Raw genomic sequence first — 25,966 nt, forward strand, 5'->3', positions numbered from 1 at the left:
GTACAGAACCAAATAGTTAACTAGCTAAGCAATGCAGTTAAAAGGAGCCTTAGGGCGAGGGGTGTATGCATGCTCGGTTGGCTTTGCTCAGAAATCCACTACCGTGACTCGTGATGCCTCTGTTTGCACTCTTTTGGACTTCTGAAAATTGTGCCAACTTCCAAGATACTTCTGATCCACCTTAAAAACATGCTGAGGGATGGTCGGCCAAGAGGAATGGCCATCAGCCAGAGTTTATGGCTATCAGCCAATTTTGATAGCTGATCGGCAGACTTGGTGGCCGGTCTGCAGCTTTGATGGCCGGTTAACCACTGCTTCCTGCAATTTCTCCTTTTGCTGCAACAGAGCACAAACGGAGGCATGACAGTGTATTTGCAAGGTATGTATGCACAACCACCCTTCCTATCATTTCTCAAACTCAAGGGAGTGCGGTACCCGACTCTCGAGCCACCAATCACGCATCTCAATGCATGATGGCCAAAAAGCCAAGTTTGCACAAGTCAATGTCAATGAATGCACAAATAACACATAAGACTCGATGAACCTCCGCCTTATCATACATGATCAAAGGCGTCGGTGACCTAAGGAATGAGGCACGTTTCATCACTTTGAGTATGAAACGTCCCTCGTTCCTCGTGTTTAGATTAACGTCCAATCCAAACACAATGCAATACAACATACATGCAAACACAATGCAAGTAAAGAGCATCGTTCAAGAGGCATGCAACACAATGCTCAATGCACTTAAACCACATATGGACAGACCTAAGCGAGTCCAAAACAGTGGCCAACATACCAAAACTTAGGCACAAAAGGGCCAAGAACACATGCTCATGTGATGGCTCATCAACTAGGCATAAGGGTCAACTCTGAAAAGCACTTAAAGAGTGAAAAACATGGAAGTATGACAACACCATATGCTCGGAAATATTATTCCAAATGATGCCAAGACATGCAAATACCTCAAGTCAAGCATGCAAGATACCTCAAAACTCAAAGCTAGTTAAGGCATTAACACTATAGCTATACAAAGCAAGCCTCAAAAGGTCAAGAACAACCAAAACAGTCCTAAAGCATGTCAAAATAACGCTAAAACATGTATGGAGTATAGCCAAGACAAGCTAGCATGGTAAGCCAAAAACAACAAGCATGCAAGGCCAATGAGCATGGTTACATTACAAGTGTAAGGAGCAAATGAGGGATGCTCTAACCAACCAAAAATAGAGTTGTATCATGGCAAAATAAGACCAAAAATACATTGATATGGCAGCCCAAAAGCTTAGGCAAGATGACATACATATTGGCTCATACTTAAGGCATAAAGCATCAACCCTCCAAAGCATTGAAAGAGTGACACATTGTAGATGCGCCCATGGGGCTCATGCTACAGTTCAGACAGAAATTGTCACGGTTCTTAATCTGATCTCACAATGTGCGATGTGATATTGATAAATCACCAAAGAGTCCAAATCCGACAAATCGTTTGGAAAAATAGATTTTAGAAAGAAGTGTTAAACATGGACTGCTTTGCCAGATACAGAGTCGCCACCTAAATGTTTTATTTTTGAAAAATTTAAGAAACCTTGACTCGTTGCCTAAGGCTACATGTCTGTCATCACCAAAGTTGCCTCGGCTCGGGAACTTGGGTACGATTGGGGAAGGTCAGCTATGAGCACCCCCACTCGCCCGATCCGAAGATCGGCCTGTACTAAGCATGATATTTTGTTTTGAAAACATATGTGTTCTTATTCTAGTTAATTAGCTAGAATTTACTATATGATGCGCACAACACACAAGTATAGACTAGATCGCCTAATTTGGAACAAAGCATCGCATATCCATTTTGTTTGGAAAATGGTTCGAGGTTTGCTACTCTCGAGTAGGCTAAAACACGGATTTCAATGAATTGATCCAATTCAAGTAATCCAACCTTTACCCACAGGCATTCAGGCAGTAAATCAACTAAGCAATTAGCCTCATGGCAAGCATGCTTTCAAGTTAACACTTACACGCATGCAAGGATGCTAAAGCATAAAAGCTTACCTAGTACTCTGAGCCAAAACAAGAAACTAGTTAGTAATCATGCATGAACCTAGTTCATGTTAGCAATGGTTAATGCAACGCATGCAAAATGCAACTAGGATAGGCTCGGCTACCCTAAGAATGGCATGTGAAATGCGACAACTTGATACACGTATTCAAGTTATAATTGAAACAAAATGCAGTTAGCATGATGCACTAAGCCCGGTGCATGCAAAACAGATAAATGTTGCAAACATGAGAGCATAAGTATGCTAATTGAAACATGTCCTAAACTAACCATCAAAAGCTAGTAAATAAAAGGGAGAAAGACGTGGGGTTGGAAGACATTCACACACGCACGCACACTTATTACAAATTCGCCCTCTCGACGGAGGGTCCGAATAAATAATACAAAACAAATAAATAATTAACTACTCTAGCTAATTAAATATTACAAAATCCGAAATTAATTAGCAAATTAGTTACAAAGGGAGGCCGCTGCAGCCCCGCCTTGGAATGCTTGGATGATGTATGCTCAATCGCCTCGCTCGGAAACCCGTTGCCATGCTTCTGTTGCCTCTGTTTGCACTGTTCTGCACCTCTGACAATTGTGAAAATTCTTGGGACGCTTCTGAATTACTCCCTGATGATTATGGGATATCACCGGCCGAGATATCTGACCACCGGCTATGGAAATATGCTAACCGACTAGAAGTTGGTCCATCGGCTGGACTTTTGTGGTCAGCTGGCACTTAAGATTGCCGACCGGCCATTTTTTCCTGCAGAATATTGGTTTTGCTGCAACAGAGGACAGACAGTGCATGGCAAGGTATTTTCAAGGCAATGTGTGCATAGCCACTCTCCCTATCATGCAATGAACTCAAGGGAGCATGGCTCTCGGTCCTTGGGCCACCAATCACGCATTTCGATGCATGATGGCCAAGAGTGCCAAGTTTACAAATCAATGTAAAATGAATGGAACGAAAACAAATGAATGCTACACACTCTATCATGTCGGGATCAAGAGTGTCGGCGACCGAGAATTGAGGCGTATTTCGTCACTTTAAGTACGAACACACCACATACCTCATGTTTGGTTTGACACCCCAAACCAAACACAATGCAATGCATGTATGCAATATGGCTCAAATATGCAAAATGGTTCAAGTATGCAATATGGGGCTAAGTTAGCAAAGCATGCCAAATGCGATGCAACCTAAACATGCAAATGTAAAATGTGCTAAGCATGCAAGATACAATGCAATGTGACCTAACATGCAAGCTAAGCTAATGTAACAAGAACATGGAAACATGATATAATGCAAGCATGCAAATGATGTAACAAGATGCAACATGCCAAACATGCAACCATGTACAAGGGTGGACTTAAACCGAAATGGAAGGCCTCAGCCATGCCCCAAAACAGTGGCGAAAGTGCATGGAAATGATGGACAAAACACCTTCAAATATGCACATGCAAAGATCCAACGCTTAGGCATAAAAAGAGTCGACTCTTAAACACATTAAGAAGAGACAAACATGGACAAATCACAAGCATGACAAGCTCTGAAAATGTATAAAGGATGATGCCAAATCAACCTAACCATGCAAGTAAGGCATGCAACAAAGCCCAAAACCCAAAACTAACAAAGGGGTTCAAACCATGGCCATGTCAACCAAGCCTCAAAGGGTCAAAATGACTTAAAACAGTCTCCGGGCAGACCAAACGAGGCTAGAGCATGCATGGATCATGGCCAAAATATGCTAAGAAATAGGTGCAAAACAAAGGGGCATTCAAGGCCACAAAGAGAGCACTCCAGTACAACCACCCCAACCACACATGGCATGGATCATTCAAAGAAAAATAGAGTTATAATACGCCAAAAGGACCCCCAAAACCCACTGATATGACAGCCCAAAGACTTAAACAAATAGACATGCACAATGACCCATTTTAAGGCACCAAAGAACAACCCTTCAAAGCATTAATGGGGGTGGCAAACGCGAGCATACGAGCATGAAGCATGGACTGAAATATGATCTCAAGTGATGCCAAATCATGAGAAAGGTCAAAGTAATGTATGCTAATGACTCACACACCTAGGGCTAACAAACTAGAATGCATGGTGGTTATACAAAGCGATGTAAGCATGACCAAAAGGACACCAAATAGACCTTAAACGCATTAAAACATGACTAAAACCTTCACAAAGCTAAGTCAAAACATGCAAGCATGGTGGTCTAAATGCATGATGCATTTCTAAGCAAAATAGAGGAATGCAAGGCAAGTGTATGGTGCATGCAAGGGGTCAACAAACCAACCTAAAACAGAGGTAAACCATGACCAAATATCACTAAATACCCACTGAGATGGAGCCAAAATTGACTAAGCATGCATGCTACCCTTATGAGCCAAAAACACAAGCATATGAGACACAAAGGGAGAGGGGTGTCCCTCCCCTATACAAGACCTCAAAACCACTTTACCACCACTGCAAATCCTCTGGATTTCAGTGGTGAGAAGGCCAATACACGAAAGTTCCAAAGCTCAACAAAGAAGGCACAAAAAGAGGCCAAACAAGGCCTAGGAGGGGGAGGACGACCCCCAACACCAAAATGACCTTAAACAAACATCTCAAGCCTGAAAATAAAAAACTTTTTTCAGTTATACACTAAGCTCAAAACAACATGCAAGATAGGCTAAAAGCTAGTACAAAAATGGGGAATATAAAGTAATAGTGCTCACCCTTGAAGAACACTTCAAGAACAGCAATTCCAGCCCCCCTCCTTCTGATCAAAACCAACTCAAAACTCCAAGAACAACCTCTCAACTCCTTAATAACCAAGGTATAGTGTAACACTAGGTGCTTTAGTGCAAAAATAAGAACAAAAACACACTTTTGAACACTAATACACACACAATCTAGAGGGAGGGGGAGATATAGAGAGACGGTGGCATGTGTGATATATATCTCTGATTTTTTGTTCAAACCTTCTAAAGGAGGAGGGAGGCCCTCTTTTATAGAGCAAAAAGGACGTAAGTTTCTTGGAGAAGCTAAGACAAAGGGGTCAAGCTTCTTGGGAAAGCTAAGGCAAAGGTCCAAGCTTCTTGGGGAAGCTAAGGCAAAGGGTTCAAGCTTCCTCAAGAAGCTTAGAGCAAAAGGGTGCAAAGGGTGCAAATCCTCCATACACGTGTATGGAGGACAGGTATGTGTGCTCCAGCTGGCATGCAAAATGCCTGAAAAAGGCAAAAAAGAAGACCCAGCCAGAAAATATGGCCGATTGACCAACAAACGGCCGGCAGACCAAAAACAATGCCGACCGGCCTCACTAATGGCCGGTAGTAACAAAACAGGGCCGGTGGCCTCAAGCCAAGGCTGGTGAGGTGTGGGGATGACCAACAAGCCATTCTCTGCCCTCAGAAGCAAAAACAAACAAGTTCTTGGTCCACAACCAAGCACAAAACAGGCGAGTTAAGAGATCCTGAGGCAAGGCGTGCGGCCGAGACCTTCGGGAGCTCAAAACGAACACGAACATGAATGATCATCGAGTGTTCAAACGATGATGTCCAAGTCTTGAGGACGGTCAAAAATGGGGTGTCTATAGTTGCCCCTCTTTGACAGAACTCAAAAGTCATAACAATGACGGGAGTGAGTGTCAAAGCCCGGAGACGACCCGTTTTTGACAAGGCTGAAGACTTAGACAAAGCATACAAGCTACAGATAAAGATATATGCCCGAAGGCAGGGGCATAATGCAAGAACAATGCTTGGTGCCCAACATAACTTATGATCATGCAAAGAAAACTGTAACGAAACAAATACATACAATAAATGCAACAGTTTTAAGCAAGCCAAAGACCAAACTACATTGCAATGCAGAAATGATGTAAGAGAATTATGTAATTCTCGCTACGTTTGACGCAGAGAATACGATACCTGTGCGGTTCGTCTGGTCGTGCCAGCTTCAAATGAACCGTACATACAATATCATTCATGTCTAGTTCGTCTGGCCGTGCCAGCCTCGAATGAACCGTACATACAATATCGTGTCTGAAAAAAGAAAGAGAATTTAATAGGTACAATATCGTTAGATACATGTGTAGCAATGCAAGTGAAAAGTGCGTGACAATGCAAGCGATGGGGCGTATGACAATGCGGGTGAGAGAGGTGCATAACAACGCGACCCAAGTGTGTACATAACAATGCGATTTGAAACAAGCATAACAATGCTATGAAGGCACAAATACATATAAGTACACGTGACAACGTGTACAATGTATGGAGGTGAGGAAGAGTATACACATGTAAGTAAAGCACATGCGACAACATGTACAATGTGTAAAAGCAAAGAATAAAATGTACACATGTAAGTAAAGCACATGCGACAACATGTACAATGTGTAAGGCAATTGTGAAGATAAGTATGAACACATGTAAGTAAAGCACATGCGACAACATGTACAATGTGTGAAAATAAAGGAACTTGAACACATATAAGTAAAGCACATGTGACAACGCAAGCAATGTGTATAGGAATTTGAACACATATAAGTAAAGCATAACGCGACAACGCATGCAATGTGCATAGGAACTTGAACACATATAAGTAAAGCGTAACGCGACAACCCATACAATGTGTATAGAAACTTGAACAAATATAAGTAAAGCACGACGTGACAACGCATGCAATGTGTATAGGAACTTGAATACATATAAGTAAAGCATAACGCGACAACGCATGCAATGTGTATAGGAACTTGAACACATATAAGTAAAGCACGACGCGACAACGCATGCAATGTGTATAGAAACTTGAACACATATAAGTAATGCACGACGCGACAACGCATGCAATGTGTATAGGAACTTGAACACATATAAGTAAAGCATGACGCGACAACGCATGCAATGTGTATAGAAACTTGAACACATATAAGTAAAGCACGACGCGACAACGTATGCAATGTGTATAGAAACTTGAGCACATATAAGTAAAGCACGACGCGACAACGCATGCAATGTGTATAGAAACTTGAACACATATAAGTAAAGCATAACGCGACAACGCATGCAATGTGCATAGGAACTTGAACACATATAAGTAAAGCATGACGCGACAACGCATGCAATGTGTATAGAAACTTGAACACATAGAAGTAAAGTATAACGCGACAACACATGTAATGTGTATAGAAGAAACTTAAAGAGGTGTATAAACACATGTAAGTAAAGCATACGTGGAAACGTACGCAATGTGTAAAACAATGCGAAAAAGGGTGGATATTCAACTAAAGCATGGTAAAGACACGCTATTCGCGATGTTGAAATGCAACTCCAAAACGAGGCATCGTTCAACGCAAGACGCGTAACGAGCGTGTTTTATTAAAGCCAAAACAAAGCAACATAATTAAACATAATTGAAGCGATTTATGGAAGTCGCAGGATACAAAAAGGATATGAGAAAGGATACTCCTTGCAGGTACCGAGTGTTGCTCATAGAAGACACAGTCCGAGGCCAACACGAAGATTTATTAAGGTTTCAAGAGTGCAATTCCTTGCACTGTCCTGAGTAATGAAGGTGCCAAACCACATAATTAGCCTGAACAAAAGTGTGGGAGGTGTATCAACCACAAAGGGGAGGCCACCGGTATTAATCCAGACACTCTGCTGCCCTTCTCCCCTTTTGCTTTACTTTTCTTTTTACTAGTAGTTTAAGCACATTGCACTGCCTCAGGCAGGTTTTACTTTCTCAAAACTATGTATTTTTTGCAAAAGACATGATGGAAATGAAGCAGCTATTTTGTTCAAAAAGTGTTACAACGCATGCATCGCATCGCACCACACTACACTACAATGTAAATGAAATTTGAACCTTTGTTTGAAAAGTAAGCACTTGTAACGTAATAATCAGGTAGTGAACCGAGTAAGGACAAAAATAACTCAATAATCAAAACAAAGAGCTCGATAAGCTAACCAACTGTAAATACAACTCGGTAAGCAGATGTACAACAACTCGATAAACAAGCCGAAGTAACAGGTGTTAGTTCGCAAAATATCATTAGAAGGCATTGGAAGTGGTGTCAATCACCAGTTTTTCAGCATGTTCAACACCTATTCGGCTTAGAGCACAATTAGAGGTCATCGGCCAAAGGGAGACATCACCGGCCGAAATTAATTGGAGTCGGCCAATATTTTAGCCGATCGGCCAAAATAGATGGTCGGTCGGCACTACTTTTGGTCGACCGACCAAAAATTTTAAGGACATCCAGAATGTTGACACCTGTCTTCCACTCAACACCTTATCTTCTACAAAAGCCTCAGCCTCGTAGTTTTCCTCATTTCAACCGCAGGAACGCCTGACTCATCTATGCCTTAGATTTATTTGCTTTAATCAGAACTTTCAAGTTTTCTTTACGAATGTAATGAAAAACAACTTCAATTTGTATGCAGAAGCAGGAGAACTCTGTATTGAAATCAATAAAATTGAAGGTTGTGGGTACTGAAAATTTTCTGTTTGGTCCAAAAATGGTCTAAGTTGTAAAAGATTAATTTGAGCAAAATCAACTTTTATTAAAACTTTTCAAAACCATTTTCGATATGGATCAGAACTGGACACGCCTGAGATTTGTCACTGAGATGCACAACCCCGGATCCCAGCAACTGGAAAGTTGCCCCTAGTCTGAATAGCACTGCACCGGAGATCACAGCCGAGCTTTTGAATGCTGAATAGACAAAGATGACGGAGATGATCAAATGGACAAAGTTGATTGGGGAAGTGTTTATGGCTGAACTTCAGGATGAAGTTGCCTACGTATCCCAAAAATGGGAATCAAGCCTTACGTAGTTCAGGCTCAGGTTCACTCGTGTATTGACCCTTACCTTTTACGCTCTAACTTTTGCTAAGGCCCTTTGCGGGTTTTCAACCTTGCGAGCTCAGTTTTTATAATTTCAAATTTTTTATGCTCTAACTTTTGCCTAGGTCGCCCTTTCGGATTTTCGGCCTAGCGAGCCTCTCAAAGGTAATATTTCTTCAACTTGTCCATGTTGATCGATTGTGAGAACTCTAGGCCATCTAGGTCCATCAGAACGACAGCTCCTCCCGACCAAATAGACTTAATGATGTAGGGACCAGTCCAATTGGGTCTGAACTTGCCCCTAGGGTCATGGATGGGGGCTCGGTTGTCTTTGAACACCAAATCTCCTTATTTCAAATTCCGGGACTTAACCTTTTTGTTGAAAGCCCTGGCAATTCTGCGCTGATAACCTTGAACATGGTACAGTGCTTTCAGTCTTCTTTCATCAAAGAGCATGAGTTCTTCAAATTTGCTCTGCTGTCAATTTGCTTCGGCTATCTGACACTCAGCCAGTACTCGTAATGATGGAGCCTCAATTTTGATAGGTAGAACGGCCTCCATCCCATAAACCAACGAATACGGAGTCGCTCCAGTAGATGTTCTAATTGAGGTCCGATAGCCTCACAAAGCAAATGGCATCTTATCTGGCCAGTCCCGGTAGGTTTCCACCATCTTTTGTAAAATACGCTTGATGTTCTTGTTGGCGGCCTCAACTGCTCCATTGGTCTGAGGCCGGTATGTGGACGACTTATGAAAAGCCACGTTGTATTTCTCCAACAAGTTAATCACTTCTTTCGTGAAGTGGGAACCATTAGCTGAGACAATCTCGTTTGGGACCCCATAACGACAGATGATGTTGTTCCTGATAAACTTCGCGACATGTGAAGCCTTCAACACTACATAAGATTGGGCCTCAACCCACTTTGTGAAGTAGTCTATCGCGACCAGAATGAACTCATGCCCATTGGACCCTTTTGGAGTGACAGCCCCGATCACATCGATTCCCCAAACTGAAAATGGCCATGGCGAAGTCATATTGTACAGCTTTGACGGCGGGATATTCATGCGGTTTGCATGGATATTACATTTGTGGCATCGCCGAACAAAGCCAATACAATCCTCCTCCATGGTGGACCAGTAGTAACCCTGTTTGAGGATCTTTCGGGCTAGCATTACCCCGTTCACGTGTGCTCCGCATTCTCCTCCATGGATGGCCTCCATTAGGCGCTTTGATTCTTCAGCCTCAATGCACAGCTTATACATTTCCAGATGACCTCTCTAATACAGTTTTCCTCTGCAGATGATGAATTGAGCAGCCATTTTTCTGATTGCCCTTTTATCCTTGGCATTTGCCCCTGGTGGATACGCCTCTTTTTCCAAGAAGTTCCAGACATCGTAGTACCAGGGGTTCTCATCTTGAACCTCATCTATAGCAGTAATCGATTTGTAGGCCAGCGCAAATTTTTGGTCCATGATGATCGGACGTATCTGGACTCCAAAAGGGATGTCTATCATGGAAGATAGAGTTGCTAGTGAATCTGCGAACTTGTTATTTTCTCTTAGCAGATGAGCAAAGTTTAGTTTCTCAAATCGAGGAATTAACAAGTCCAAGGTCTGGTGATACATTATCATCTTTTCTTCTTTGACTTTCCAATCTCCTTTAGCCTAGGATACAACAAGGTTCGAGTACCCAATGACGTCCAACCGTTTCGTCCCTAGTTCCAGGGCTGCTTCTAAACCAACAATGCATGCTTTATATTCTGCTTTGTTGTTCGAGACTTTGAATCGGAGTTTGAAGGCTAGAGGAATACGGGAATTGTCGGGTGCTATCAGCAACACCCCTATTCCATACCCGTATTGGTTTGACACTCCGTCAAAGTACATCATCCAAGTTTCGTCTTTGATATGCAAAATGGCCTTATCTGGGAATAAGTACTCAACTGCTTCACCTCCTTCCACTGGATGATCAGCTAAGAACTCCGCTACCGCTCTTCCCTTGACTGACTTGCGCGTCACATATTTCAGATTGAATTCGGAAAGCAAAAGCAACCAACGAGCTAGCCTACTCGTAAGTGCCGATTTCTCGAAGAGATATTTGATGGGATCTAATCTTGAAACTAACATTACAGAGTGAGCTAACACGTAGTGCCGCAGCTTCTTGGTAGCCCATACCAAGGCTAAGCAAGCCTTTTCCAACGGTGTGTAGCGGGTTTCATACTCCAACATCTTCTTGCTCAGATAGTAGATAGCCCTCTCCACCTTGTCCTCAGACTCTTGTGCGAGCATGCAGCCCATTGTAGTCTCAGTCACTGAAAGATACAAAATCAACGGTTTCCCTAGCTTGGGCGGTGACAACACGGGTGGGTTCTGTAAGTATTCCTTGATCTGTTCAAAAGCAGCTTGGCATTGACCGTCCCATTGGAACTTCTTTTCTTTCTTCAGGAGACCAAAAAGTGGTTCACAAGTCAAGGTTAATTTTGAGATAAACCGTCTTATGAATTGCACTTTACCCAGAAAGCCTCGCACATCCTTTTCAGCCCTTGGTGGTGGCATTTCTAAGATAGCCTTGATTTTGGAAGGGTCGACTTCGATACCTCTCTGTGTAATCTGAAACCCTAGCATTTTCCCTCCTGTAACACCAAACGTACACTTCTGAGGATTCAGTCGCAACCGAAATTCTCTGATCCTGTAGAAAAAATTTTGCAAGGCGGCGTAGTGGCCCTCTCTTTTTTTGGACTTGACAATCATGTCGTTCACATACACCTTAACCTATTTGTGGATCATGTCGTGCAATATTGTGGTCGCGGCCCGTTGATATGTAGCTCCAGCGTTCTTCAACCCAAATGGCATCACCCTGTAACAGTAAGTCCCCCAGGGAGGGTTGAAAGCAGTCTTCTCCCGGTCTTCAGGTGCCATCACTATCTGATTATAGCTCGAGAATCCATCTATGAACGAAAGCAAAGCATGCCCCGCTGTGAAGTCCACTAGCTCATCAATATGTGGTAGGGGAAAGTTGTCCTTCGGACTGGCTCTGTTCAAATCCCTGAAATCCACGCATACTTGGATCTTGCCATCCTTCTTCGGCACTGGAACGATGTTGGCCAACCAAGTTGGGTATTCAGATATCAGCAGGAACCCTGCGTCAATTTGCTTGGTTACCTCTTCTTTAATCTTGAGGGCCCAGTCCGGGTGGATCCTTCTGAGTTTCTGTTTAACGGGTCGGGCCTCTAGGTCAAGAGGGATCCGGTGCTGTACAATCTCAGGATCGATTCCAGGCATGTTTTCATAGGACCACGCAAAAACATCTTTGAAGTCTTTTAATAAAGCGACTAAGTGCTCGCGTTCCTCCGATGACAACATGGACTCGATCTGGACCAGCCGCGGGTCCTCCTCAGTACCAACATTAACAGTAGTGATTTCATCAACTAAAGGTTTAACAAATCTCTCCTGCTCTTGATCAATTAGACGCTGTAAAACCGGAGGAATTTCTTCCTCGTTGTTTTCATCGAAATTTTGAAAGTCCTGATTAATACAATGAATCAAAGGCACAGAAAAGTACTCAGAAACCACAGCTATTCCATTCTCATTAAGCATTTCCAAATCGTCCGATTCTTCTGTTACAACAGACTTAAAAGAGAAAGAAAAAGACGACCTAAACAGGACTGTGGCATTCGGGTTATCACTCCCAGGAATATCGGACTCAGACTCAGTCGAGCTGGAACCTGATTTTGACTCAACAAACTCGGTGGAATCAGATTCCGGCTCACTACCTGACCCGGTGCTGCTTGATAAAAATCCCTCCTCATACTGCCAGATGAGAGAGGTTGCGATGGATGCATTCAAAATGTTTGACGGTAGGTTCGCAACCGTTTCATTCCCAATCATGGACACCGAGAAGTTATCCCCCAAGCACTTCTATTCGATCGGAGGATCTGAAAGTAGACAAGCCAGTGCTACCCCCATTTCAATTTCAGCGCTCTCGGAATCCACATTTTTACTCTGCTCAACCTTAGCTGATGGGTCTGTCTGCTCCTCAACAACATCATCCCTGGATAACTATAGGTCGAAGAAGATCTCAAAACCTAGCATGTGCTTCCTCTCCGCATTCAACCATGGCTTTGGGAAACCGCAGAACGGAAAATCCTCTCCCTCCCGGACAAAGCGTTTGTTTAGGATACCCTGAATGGGTCGGTGCATTAACTCATATGGCTTCCCTGCCTTTTTCGCTCTAGCTCTCCCAGCCATCTCCTTACCTTTCCTTACCTAATCCTCTTCGGTGGGCAGATAACCCAAGCCAAAGGTATGTGGGTTGTGCGGCACTTCGGCCGATACTGCACTGCCCTTCCGGCCGCTCTTTCCCAATCCCATCTCGGGGATGTGTTGAAGCTTGTTCATGAGGTATATTGATTGTGCGCTAACATACACCCCCTCATCAACAGCCAAGATGTTTTGCACGACTCGAGCCTCAACCAGAGTAAACCTTGATAAGAACACATCCTCCGTGCCGTGCTCGATTTCCAAGACTGGTGTAGATACCTTCGGTGGTGGATGGATTGATGAGTTTCCAAAAACTATAGCTACCCCCTTCCCGTGAGGGTACTTCAACATCTGATGCAAGGTGGAAGAGACTGCCTTGACATGGTGCAACCACGGTCGCCCCAAGAGTAGATTGAAGGTTGCAGGAACTTCCAGGACAAGAAAGTCTATCTCATGTTGTCCCGAACCAACCTTAGTTTGAATTTGCACGGTCCCCTTCACCTCTCTACTTGTGTTATCATACGCCCTTATCACCTGGGTAGTTGGCGCAAAGTCTGTGGGTTTCAACCCGATTGCATAGGCTGTCCTCGCCGGGCACACATTGATGGCGGATCCGGTATCAACAAGAACCATCGGTTACACTCCACAGAGATGTAGAGTGGCTTGTTGTGATTCGCACCCTCGGGTGGCAATTCTTTGTCGGAGAAGGTCAACATCGGGGAAGCTTCTCCCGGAAAGACCAATCCCACCAGTTGTTCCGGCGTGGTTTCTATTGAGAGCTTGGCCTTATCCATTGCCGATAGGACGGCCTGTCGATGAACACGTGATGCCATAAGCAGTCCCCAGATAGAGATGTCTGCTTGTATCTTTTTTAACTGTTTGAGCACGACCTCGTCTTCAAGTAGCTTCTCATTCTGTTTCTCCGCCTCCTTGTCCTTCCCGGACGCCTCTAGCTGATCTAGATATGGGGGCTTGAAATACCGCCCACTCTTAGTCATATGGTCAACTTCACCAATATGCCAGGTATCATCGGGTTGATTGCTCCCCCAGTTTTTATCCGTGTGGGCAAGACATAGATCATCGTCCTCCCACCACATTCCATCGACAGCCGACAGACACCTGTCCGGCTCCGATACAACTGTTTGTGTGCCCACAGCACCTTCTGCCCATATGCTCGCAGCATCCTCTGTTCTTGTGCACACAACACTTTTAGTCCCCACAGGGGCTTTGGCTTTTCTGATTCTCTTAGACTCTTTGATTCCTTCTTGTTCCAATTGTGTCAGTACAGTTTGCTGTTCAACAATCCCTGCATTCAAAATGCCCAGATCCTGAGCGAAATTCTCGGCACCGACGCTCTCCAGCGATGTATTCTGATCCCGGCCCTTCTGACCACAACTGATGTCCCTATTCCTGATAGACCCTGTCCCGGCTGAGATTCTTCAACAACATCTGGTTGGTCCTCAAGCCACCCTGTAGCCTCTGTTGACTCCTCAAAATCAAACTAGCTGACTGCCAAGTTTTGTTCTTCGAAAAACTGTAGGTTGGCCATATCCCCTTCCAAAGCTGCTAAGTCATCTATCTTCTGACCAAATCCACCCCCCTGTAGTACACAAATTTCTGCCCCTGTTGGCAATTCTAGATTCGGCCCAGCTTGACCTGCTGACACAATGTAATCACTCGGATTATATACCTCCTCAGCAAAACTCCCAAATCCCTTAGATTCTGAGCCAACAACCCTACTTTCTTCCGAAATCATCCCTGTTCCATCTTCGATGATCACCACCATTGGCTTGGGTCGGGCTCGAGAGATGTCCAACATGCATAAGTCTATGCTGTCGGGAAGGAACACCTCCAGCTTGGGTAGGTGGGATGGGGTGATATATATGCTGGGGTCGTATGACATGACCCCGGTTTGGATAAAGTTGATGCGTTTAGGAGGTGGAGCTTGGTTGTGTGGTGGGAGAGGGTTGGTTGTGACATTGGGTTTCTCTGGAGGCACGTTCACCCCATTATCAATGAGATCCTGAATCTCATGGCGTAATCGGAAGCACTGGTTGGTGTCATGACCATGCTGTTGGTGAAACGAGCAGTATTTGGCTGGGTTATGGGAATGGGGGAGTTATTCCGGCAATGGCCGCGGCTCTAGGGGCTTCAAGTGCCCTTTTTTGATTAAAACCCCCAGAGCGTTGGACAAGGGCATATATAGTGGAGCGAAGGTTCTTTGGCTTTTGGGTGGGTATCTGGCTGTTTGCGAACTACTACTGGACGCACCGGTGAATGGCGTAGCTGCAAGGGTTCTTGGGATGTTGGTGGTGACCATGCTTACTTCCTGAGATCTGGCAGTTGCAGCACTGTTTGTGCCTGTATTCGTACTACGGTTGTTGAAGGTTTTTCTGGGCTGCTCTCTGTCATTGTCAATCAAGCCCTGCTTCAAAGCATCCTCGATTTGTACCCCCATCTTGTGCAGATCTGAAAAGGTGGAGAAGGGGAGGACAATCATTTTCTGCATAAGCTTAGGCTGGAGATTGCACACAATCATCCGAATTTGATCTTTATCAGTGGGCCTTAGGGTCATCATTGAGGCCTTGGCCCTCCACCGGGTTACGAACTCAGAAAAGCTCTCCTTAGGCTCCTGCCTTGTTGTCTCGAGATCACGGGTTGTAATCTCAATTTGCATGTTATAGGAGTACTGTGCAATGAAAGCCTCGGCCATCTCATCCCAGTTTCGCTTGACATCGTCTTCCAATTTTGCGTACCAGATGGCCGCCACACCCGACAGGGTCCGGCCAAACAATGAAAGCTTTTGTAGTCTGGTGAGGCCCATCGACCTTAGTATGTCCGAAAACAAATGTAGATGCACCATGGGATCCCCGAACCTGTCAAAGCGGTCGATTTGTGGCCTCTTGAACCGATCCGGTAGCGTCACAGCCGCATCGGTATACCCGTCCTCAATATCTGGGATGGACTTTACCTCTTGGGACTTCTTGAACAACTTTTCAAGCTTGCTCAATTTCAATGCTGTAGGGTCCACCTCAAACTCAAAGGGAGAGTCCGGTTGATTGATAGGCGTGGGTGCCTTGGATAGTTGAGGTAGAATCGGGGGTGGAGCCGGCCCCGTTGGGATGTCTATATCCTCTTGGGCATTCTGGACATTCGCCGTCTCCTCAGGTATTCGGACTCTTGTTGGGGGAGGAGCCTGGTGTGAAGTGGATGCTCTGGTTTGCTGCTGTAACCGGGTAATTAGCTCTGCCTGTTGGGCCATAACAACGGCCTGCTGTTTGGCAAATTTTGCTTGACGAACAACGTCCTCCTGCATGGCTTCATGCTCTCCTGGAGCTGGCGCACCATGTCTTCCATCCCTGACATACTACCCCGATTTATCTGAACTGCCGGTGTATCTGCCTCTGTAGTAGACTCGGAAATCTCAACCCGACTGTTCAAAGACCACTGATCTGGCAATCTCGGTACCGATACACTGCGTTTTCTCGATCTCTGCCTAGCAACCGGGGGTAAAGAGTAGAACACTGGTTATCTGTCTACCAGATCCTCAGATCGATGGAGTCGACGACCTCTAGTCCAGAGTGCTTGGGGAATATTTGCTTGGTCGGAAGCAATTGTGCTAAACTACCTAGCAAAAAGATAAATAAAGCAATAATAAGGAAATAAACAACCAGAAAACGGACAGCATAATGGCTTAAATAAACACAACATTCAGTTGGGTATCACAACGCACAGTTGATAAACTGAATAGACTGTTCTCAAATACTGATCATTGTTCCCCAAATCACTGCCCCCAAAACTGAATCTGAAACCCGCAGATAACTGATTCTCAAAATACTGAACTGATGCCCGCAGGCCTGATACCCAAACTTGTGAACTGATACATGCATTCCTGTAGAGACGTACTCCAAAAGCACATAGCAAACAAGTGAGAGCCAAAACACCCCTATGTTGGGGTAGGGTTTCCCTGTCCTATGTTTGTCAGGAGCTAGGGTTTCACTACGCACGCAGCGGTTTCAAACAACCTATAATCGGGTAAGTAACCTGTCCTAGCTTGGAATGGTCACTATGGATTCTGAATATGCACTAGGTTGAATGGTCAAAGAGGGTGCCCCGGTAAAAATCGAGATTTGTGTTCCCATCGTGGCAGAGCCCGTAACCGGTCAGCCTTATGGCACGCTTAACAAAGCGAGCCTCCGGCAAACCGTTCAGGAATAGCAGATGGAAAACACGATGTCCTAGGCGCACCAATGCACATGCAATGCAAAGAAACACATGAGTGTAGTCAAAACAAAATATCATGAGTTCGAGTCAAGTTCTCTCACTCCTCAGCAGAGTCGCCAGAAACTGTAGACACGCCTGTGGGCCTCATGCTACAGTTCGGACAGAAATTGTCACGGTTCTTATTTTTGGGAAATTTAGAAAACCCTGACTCGTTGCCTAAGGCCACATGTCTGTCATCACCAAAGTTACCTCGGCTCAGGAACTTGGGTACGATTGGGGAAGGTCAGCTATGAGCACCCCCGCTCGCCCGATCCGAAGATCGGCCTGTACTAAGCATGATATTTTGTTTTGAAAACATATGTGTTCTTATTCCAGTTAATTAGCTAGAATTTACTATGTGATGCGCACAACACACAAGTATAGACTAGATCGCCTAATTTGGAACAAAGCATCGCATATCCGTTTTGTTTGGAAAATGGTTTGAGGTTTGCTACTCTCGAGTAGGCTAAAACACAAATTTCAATGAATTGATCCAATTCAAGTAATCCAACCTTCACCCACAGGCATTCAGGCAGAAAATCAACTAAGCAATTAGCCTCATGGCAAGCATACTTTCATGTTAGCACTCACACGCATGCAAGGATGCTAAAGCATAAAAGCTTACCTAGTACTCCGAGCCAAAACAAGAAACTAGTTAGTAATCATGCATGATCCTAGTTCATGTTAGCAATGGCTAATGCAACGCATGCAAAATGCAACTAGGATAGGCTCGGCTACCCTAAGAATGGCATGTGAAATGTGACAACTCGATACACGTATTCAAGTTGAAATTGAAACAAAATGCAGTTAGCATGATGCGCTGAGCCCGGTGCATGCAAAACAGATGAATGATGCAAACATGCGAGCATAAGTATGCTAATTGAAACATGTCCTAAACTAACCATCAAAAACTAGTCAATAAAAGGGAGAAAGACGTGGGGTTGGAAGACATTCACACACGCACGCATACTTATTACAAATTCGCCCTCTCGACGGAGGGTCCGATTAAATAATACAAAAAAAATAAATAATTAACTACTCTAGCTAATTAAATATTACAAAATCCTAAATTAATTAGCAAATTAGTTACAAAGGAAGGCCGCTGCAGCCCCGCCTTGGAATGCTTGGATGATGCATGCTCGATCGCCTCGCTTGGAAACCCGTTGCCATGCCTCTGTTGCCTCTGTTTGCACTGTTCTGCACCTCTGACAATTGTGAAAATTCTTGGGACGCTTCTGAATTACTCCCTGATGATTATGGGATATCACCGGCTGAGATATCTGACCACCGGCTATGGAAATATGCTAACCGACCAGAAGTTGGTCCACCGGCTGGACTTTTGTGGTCGGCCGGCACTTAAGATTGCCGATTGGCCATTTCTTCCTGCAGAATACTGGTTTTGCTGCAACAGAGGACAGACAGTGCATGGCAAGGTATTTTCAAGGCAATGTGTGCATAGCCACTCTCCCTATCATGCAATGAACTCAAGGGAGCATGGCTCTCGGTCCTTGGGCCACCAATCACGTATTTCGACGCATGATGGCCAAGAGTGCCAAGTTTGCAAATCAATGTAAAATGAATGCAACGAAAACAAATGAATGCTACACACTCTATCATGTCGGGATCAAGAGTGTCAACGATCGAGGATTGAGGCGTATTTCGTCACTTTAAGTACGAACACACCTCATACCTCATGTTTGGTTTGACACCCCAAACCAAACACAATGTAACGCATGTATGCAATATGGCTCAAATATGCAAAATGGTTCAGGTATGCAATATGGGGCTAAGTTAGCAAAGCATGCCAAATGCAATGCAACCTAAACAAGCAAATGTAAAATGTGCTAAGCATGCAACATACAATGCAACGCGACCTAACATGCAAGCTAAGCTAATGTAACAAGAACATGCAAACATGATATAATGCAAGCATGCAAATGATGTAACAAGATGCAACATGCCAAACATGCAACCATGTACAAGGGTGGACTTAAACCGAAATGGGAGGCCTCAGCCATGCCCCAAAACAGTGGCCAAAGTGCATGGAAATGATGGACAAAACACCTTCAAATATGCACATGCAAAGATCCAACACTTAGGCATAAAAAGAGTCGACTCTTAAACACATTAAGAAGAGACAAACATGGACAAATCACAAGCATGACAAGCTCTGAAAATGTATAAAGGATGATGCCAAATCAACCTAACCATGCAAGTAAGGCATGCAACAAAGCCCAAAACCCAAAACTAACAAAGGGGTTCAAACCATGGCCGTGTCAACCAAGCCTCAAAGGGTCAAAATGACTTAAAACAGTCTCCGGGCAGACCAAAACGAGGCTAGAGCATGCATGGATCATGGCCAAAATATGCGAAGAAATGGGTGAAAAACAAAGGGGCATTCAAGGCCACAAAGAGGGCACTCCGCTACAACCACCCCAACCACACATGGCATGGATCATTCAAAGAAAAACAGAGTTATAATACGCCAAAAGGACCCCCAAAACCCACTGATATGGCAGCCCAAAGACTTAAACAAATAGACATGCACAATGACCCATTTTAAGGCACCAAAGAACAACCCTTCAAAGCATTAAAGGGGGTGGAAAATGCGAGCATACGAGCATGAAGCATGGACTGAAATATGATCTCAAGTGATGCCAAATCATGAGAAAGGTCAAAGTAATGCATGCTAATGACTCACACACCCGGGGCTAACAAACTAGAATGCATGGTGGCTATACAAAGCGATGTAAGCATGACCAAAAGGACACCAAACAGACCTTAAACACATTAAAACATGACTAAAAAATTCACAAAGCTAAGTCAAAACATGCAAGCATGGTGGTCTAAATGCATGATGTATTTCTAAGCAAAATAGAGGAATGCAAGGCAAGTGTATAGTGCATGCAAGGGGTCAACAAACAAATCTAAAACAGAGGTAAACCATGACCAATTATCACTAAATACCCACTGAGATGGAGCCAAAATCGACTAAGCATGCATGTTACCCTTATGAGCCAAAAACACAAGCATATGAGACACAGAGGGAGAAGGGTGTCCCTTCCCTATACAAGACCTCAAAACCACTTCACCACCACTAAAAATCCTTTGGATTTTAGTGGTGAGAAGGCCAATACACGAAAGTTCCAAAGCTCAACAAAGAAGGCACAAAAAGAGGCCAAACAAGACCTAGGAGGGGGAGGACGACAACCAACACCAAAATGACCTTAAACAAACATCTCAAGCATGAAAATACAGAACTTTTATCAGTTATACACTAAGCTCAAAACAGCATGCAAGATAGGCTAAAAGCAGTGCAAAAATGAGAAATATAAAGCAATAGTGTTCACCCTTGAAGAACACTTCAAGAACAGCAATTTCAGCCCCCCTCTTTCTGATCAAAACCAACTTAAAACTCCAAGAACAACCTCTCAACACCTCAATAGCCAAGGTATAGTGTAACACTAGGTGCTTTAGTGCAAAAATAAGAACAAAAACACACTTTTGAACACTAATACACACACAATCTAGAGAGAGGGGGCGATATAGAGAGAGGGTGGCATGTGTGGTATATATCTCTGATATATATCTTTTATTTTTTGTTTAACCCTTCTAAAAGAGGAGGGACGCCCTCTTTTATAGAACAAAAAGGGCCTAAGCTTCTTGGAGAAGCTAAGACAAAGGGGTCAAGCTTTCTCCAGAAGCTAGAACAAAGGTTCAAGCTTCTTGGGGAAGCTAAGGCAAAGGTCTGAACTTCTTGGGGAAGCTAAGGCAAGGGGTTCAAGCTTCCTCAAGAAGCCTAGAGCAAAAGGGTGCAAATCCTCCATACACGTGTATGGAGGACAGGTATGTGTGCTCCAGCTGGCACAGCTGGCATGCAAAATGCCTGAAAAAGGTAAAAAAGAAGTCCTGACTAGAAAATATGGCTGATTGACCAAATAAACGGCCGGCCGACCAAAAACAATGCCGACCGACCTCACTAATGGCCGGTAGTAACAAAACAGGGCCAGTGGCCTCAAGCCAAGGCCGGTGAGGTGTGAGGATGGCTAACAAGCCATTCTCTGCCCTCAGAAGCAAAAACAAACAAGTTCTTGGTCCACGACCAAGCACAAAACAGGCGAGTTAAGAGATCCTGAGGCAAGGCGAGCGGCCGAGACCTTCGGGAACTCAAAACGAACACGAACATGGATGATTATCGAGTGTTCAAACGATGACGTCCAAGTCTTGAGGACGGTCAAAAATGGGGTGTCTACACATATGTGAGTGTATGACAATGAAACATGCTCTGAAATCATATACCAATTGATTCTAAATCATGCAAATGGCCCAAGCAATGCATGCTAGTGACTTGGAAACTCAAAGTTAGTGAGCAAGAATGCACTATGGCTATACAAAGCAAGGCATGCATGACCAAAACAACTTAAAAAAGAGCTTAAGTATGGCAAAACATGAGTAAGAGCTTGCTGGAGTTGAGCCAAAATCATGCTAGAATGATGGTCCAAAGCATGGTGCATGTTAAGCTAGTGAGTGGAATTGCACTACAAGTGCAATGAGCAAGCAAGAGGCAATCGAACCAAACAAAAACAAAGCTAAGGCATGCTAAAATAAGGCCTAAGACATGCTGAAATGGAGCCTCAAGGAGGTAAAAAAACATGCTACTTTGATGAGCCATCAACACAAGCAAACAAGATACAAAATGGGGGGGACCACCCCCACCTATTTGGAGCCTCAAAACACACTTTCCACCACTGAAATTCCTTTGGAATTCAGTGGTTAAAAGGCCAAGAGAAGGTGATCTCAAAGGCCTAAAGAGATGATACAAAACAAAGCAAAATAAGGCACGAAAGGGGGTAGACCACCCCAACTCCAAAGAGGCCTTAAACAAAAATTTCAAACACTTGAAAATGAAGCTTTTTGCAGTTTAAAGTTAAGCCAAAAAAAGCATGCAAAAATGGCTAAATACTCAAGCAAAACAAAGCTTAAAAGAGGATATGGAACTCACCCTTGAAGAACAACAAAACCAGTAGCTTTTCTGAGCCAAAACCAATGTTCGAATGCTAAAACAAGTCCTATGGAATCTCAGCTCCAAGGTCAAGAGGTTTGGCTAAGGGGTTGTAGGCAAACTGTGTGAAGAACACTCACTTTCAAGCAATATATATATATAGAGAGAGAGTTCTTGAGAGAGAGATATATATTTGATCTAATGAAAATTTTCAGAACCTCTGGAAAGGGAGAGGGACCTCCCCTCTTATAGAAATCCAAGTCTCAAGCTTGTTGAACAAGCTTGAGGCTTGTTACAATCCCTCCATACACGTGTATGGAGGATGAGTTCTGTACTCACCAGCTGGCACAACTGGCAACAAAATATCTGCAAAACCAAATAAAAAGGCCTCGGCCAACAAACATGGCTGACCGGCCAATAAAGGTGCCGACCGGCCACCACTGATGGCCAATGGAAAGAAGGAATGGTCGATGGGCAGGGGGCCTGGCCGATGGGTTGGAGGGCTAGCCAAAAGGCCACCCCTTTTCCTTAGAAACAAAACCACAAGCTCTTGGTCCACAACCAAGCACAAAACAGACAAGTTGAGAGGCTCCAAGGCAAGGCGCACAGCCGAGACTTTCAGAAACTCAAAACGAACACGAGCATGGATGATCATCGAGTGTTCAAATGATGACGTCCAAGTCTTGAGAACGGTAAAAAATGGGGTGTCTACAAAGGTGTTTTGGGCAAGGCCAAAGACAAAGACATGATGTCTACCCCGTCGGCAATTGCTTGGTCTATGCCAGCGAGCACGTCGCTGGTTGCAATCTCAACTGTGCTTGTTGACCAGGGGACTTTGTACACGGCAACGTGTGCACTCGGTGCTACTCTTCTGGCTATGCCTCTGGCATACCCAAAGTGACTAGCACCAAGTACGTAAGAACCTGTTGCTGTGGATGTCGTGTGAGTCCCGTGACTGTGGTAGTCTTTGGCTGATTCAAAGTCGTCTTCCTTGGAGATTTATTTACCTGACGCGAGGAGTCCTCTGCTAAAAGATTGAGCTCCAATGAGCTTTCTGTTGCAGTCAGAAGGGCTAAAAGCTATGCCATTTTCACACTTGCCCTTCCATCTCTCTGGCATCGGTGGCATCCCCATGTCAGCAAAACTCTCGCTCTCTGGCCAAACTCTGGTGTCGATATTCCTATTATCACGCTTTTGTCGTACGATGAAGCTGGCCAGACTCTAGTTTTGTGCTTTAGGCCTAGGAACTTTGGGGTTCGAGTTGTTAAGAGTTTGCCAAAGGACTCCTGATAGGTGGCACGATGAGCTGGGGATTTCTCAAGTTCAAAGAGTTGAGAGAGTGTGAGCCTGGCATTGAACCCATGCATGACATGGTTGTATGTGTAGAGCAGCTTTTCTTCACCATCAAGTGGAGAAGAAGACAACAAGTTTAGGGTGGACCGGTGCAATGAATCGTAGGTTGAGAAGGATGTGGGTTTCTGTGAATGGTCCATGTGGATGATGTATGTCTGGTATTGTTTGGGTTCTAAAGATGCATTGCTGACCACCCCCAGTAGCAATAACATTATTAGCCATGGCAATGCAAGGTTCAAAATCAGAATGTGAGAAGAGTTGGTCATGGCTAGCTAAGGTGATTAGTAGGTGAGCTGATGAGAAACTGAGAATTTGAGCAACCATTTATAGTACTACAAAGACATCTCCCTTTTGATTTTATATTATTTCTCTTTTGATTTTTGATCTCAAGTACTTGTCCACAGATATTCGCATGCTTTGACATTCAAGTAGTTCACTTGCTTGCTTGTGTTAACTTGATCAATATATTAGTCCATCATTTTTTTTTCTTTTTTTTTTACTGATTTTGTTTGGAATAATTTCCAAATTTTTCCTTTGATTTTCAATAATTTACTTGTGCACATATTTTCTCATGCTTTGACATTTTCTGTGCTTCTTATGGTTGCTTGTGTTAGCATGATCAGCATATTTGTCTCTCCTCTTTTTTATTTATTTATAAATTGTTTGAAAAAACAAGTGAGCCTTAATACATTTGGTTTTGATTTTTGAATAATAACTTCCAAAATTTTCCTTTCTTTTTCATAGGCTGGATGGCCAAAGGTTACCACCATTGTACCTAGACCAATCATGATCTAGCAAACCCCAGTGGATTTGATAATTGAAGGATCACTACAAAGCTTTCCACATAGAGCACTGTGTTGGTACACAATTTTTATTCTCTAGGACTGCTTTAAAAATAAACTAACGGAGTGTGATGTCGAATGCCATAAAAAACATAAGTGAAACCCTTCCTATCACCAATTGGTTTTAGGAGAGATGGTGGAATTTAGTCTGACAAGTGGTATCAAAGTTAAGTTGTCATGAGTTCGAGTTATAGAAGCATCATAGTGAGGGAGGGATTGTTGGTACATAATGCTACTTCCTATGAGTGCTGGCTTGCGGGGCTTGATGTCAAATATCGTAAAAAATATAAGTGCAGCCCTTCTTATCGCCAATTGATTTGACACGATGATTGAGGACACCAAGTTCTTGCTACAAGAACTGGATGTTACATAAAGTACATCTCTTGCTGATTATTTTTTCTTCTTCTTACCAGTCGTTTCTTCTTCTAGAAAACTTTTCTTCAATTAAAAAATTTCCTTAGTCCAAATTAGATAATGTTCACACGTTTTGTGTGTTTACTTGCAGGTTCATAGTATTCCACACAAGGGCCGGACTTGTCAGACAAGAAATGTATCTTGATATACTGTAGAAGCAATTAGTCTTCTTTTTATTTTTATTTATTTATTGTTTTGGGATGCCATGGACAGACGGGTGTGTTCTTTCTTTAAAAGTATCGTTGGATGGTAATTCTCCCAAATAAAATATACGATGGAACTAAAATTCAGTTGTTGAAAATATAATTTACCCAAGATTTTGTTGTTGTTTGGTGCAATTTGTTTGAGCTATTTATAACTTTTTGTTAAAAGAATTTTTGTTAGAATGTTTAATGTAATTTCTGTTTATGAGGTAAAAATAATTTAACTAGTTAAAAAAAATTGATTATCTAAAAAGTTAAAAAAAAAAAAGCTTTTGTAAGTTTAAACTTTTTTATTCTTATTTTTTATTATCAATTTTCAATTTGAAAAAAACTAACATAGTGAACCTTGACCTATTAAACTTTATCTGGCTTAAGATTTTGTAATGGCAACAGAATCTAACATACATGAGCAGATAAACAACGCTGTTAACTTTTTTTGAGGGGCTATTGCTTTGCAAGCTTTAGTAGGAGCACCTTAATGGACAAACCCTAGTTGCCTTGACAAAATGGGAAGTTGACATGCAACTTTTAAGATATTTAGCATCTCTTTTTACTCGAAACAACTATTAAAGTGTTATAAAGTGTATATATAAAAAAATTAGAGTCCAACTTTGTGTGTGAACTGTTTATTAATTTAGTGAATGTGTGGGTGTTCCAATAGATTAGCTAAATTGTGTGTTAAAATGTGTTTTAGTGTTTAAAATGCGTGTTTTAGTGTGCTCCAAATGTGTATTATGTATAGAGAGAATAAAATA

At 43.3% G+C, this 25,966-nt stretch overlaps 1 long non-coding RNA gene and 1 pseudogene across 1 annotated transcript in view; one reads left to right on the top strand and one right to left on the bottom strand.

Annotated features, from left to right (window-relative positions):
• Positions 1-24,197, bottom strand: part of LOC114281986 (subtilisin-like protease SBT1.6 pseudogene) — a 47,445-nt pseudogene extending 23,248 nt beyond the window's left edge.
• Positions 1-25,318, top strand: part of LOC145821253 (uncharacterized) — a 49,765-nt gene extending 24,447 nt beyond the window's left edge. Inside the window, exon 3 of the long non-coding RNA XR_014363277.1 lies at positions 25,100-25,318. This is a non-coding gene — a long non-coding RNA (uncharacterized LOC145821253). The remainder of the gene's footprint in view (positions 1-25,099) is intronic.
• Positions 25,319-25,966: the final 648 nt, after the last annotated feature.

This window comes from Camellia sinensis, chromosome 3 (genome assembly GCF_055761805.1).
Source record: "Camellia sinensis isolate YWXY chromosome 3, ASM5576180v1, whole genome shotgun sequence".
NCBI classification, from domain to species: Eukaryota; Viridiplantae; Streptophyta; class Magnoliopsida; order Ericales; family Theaceae; genus Camellia; species Camellia sinensis.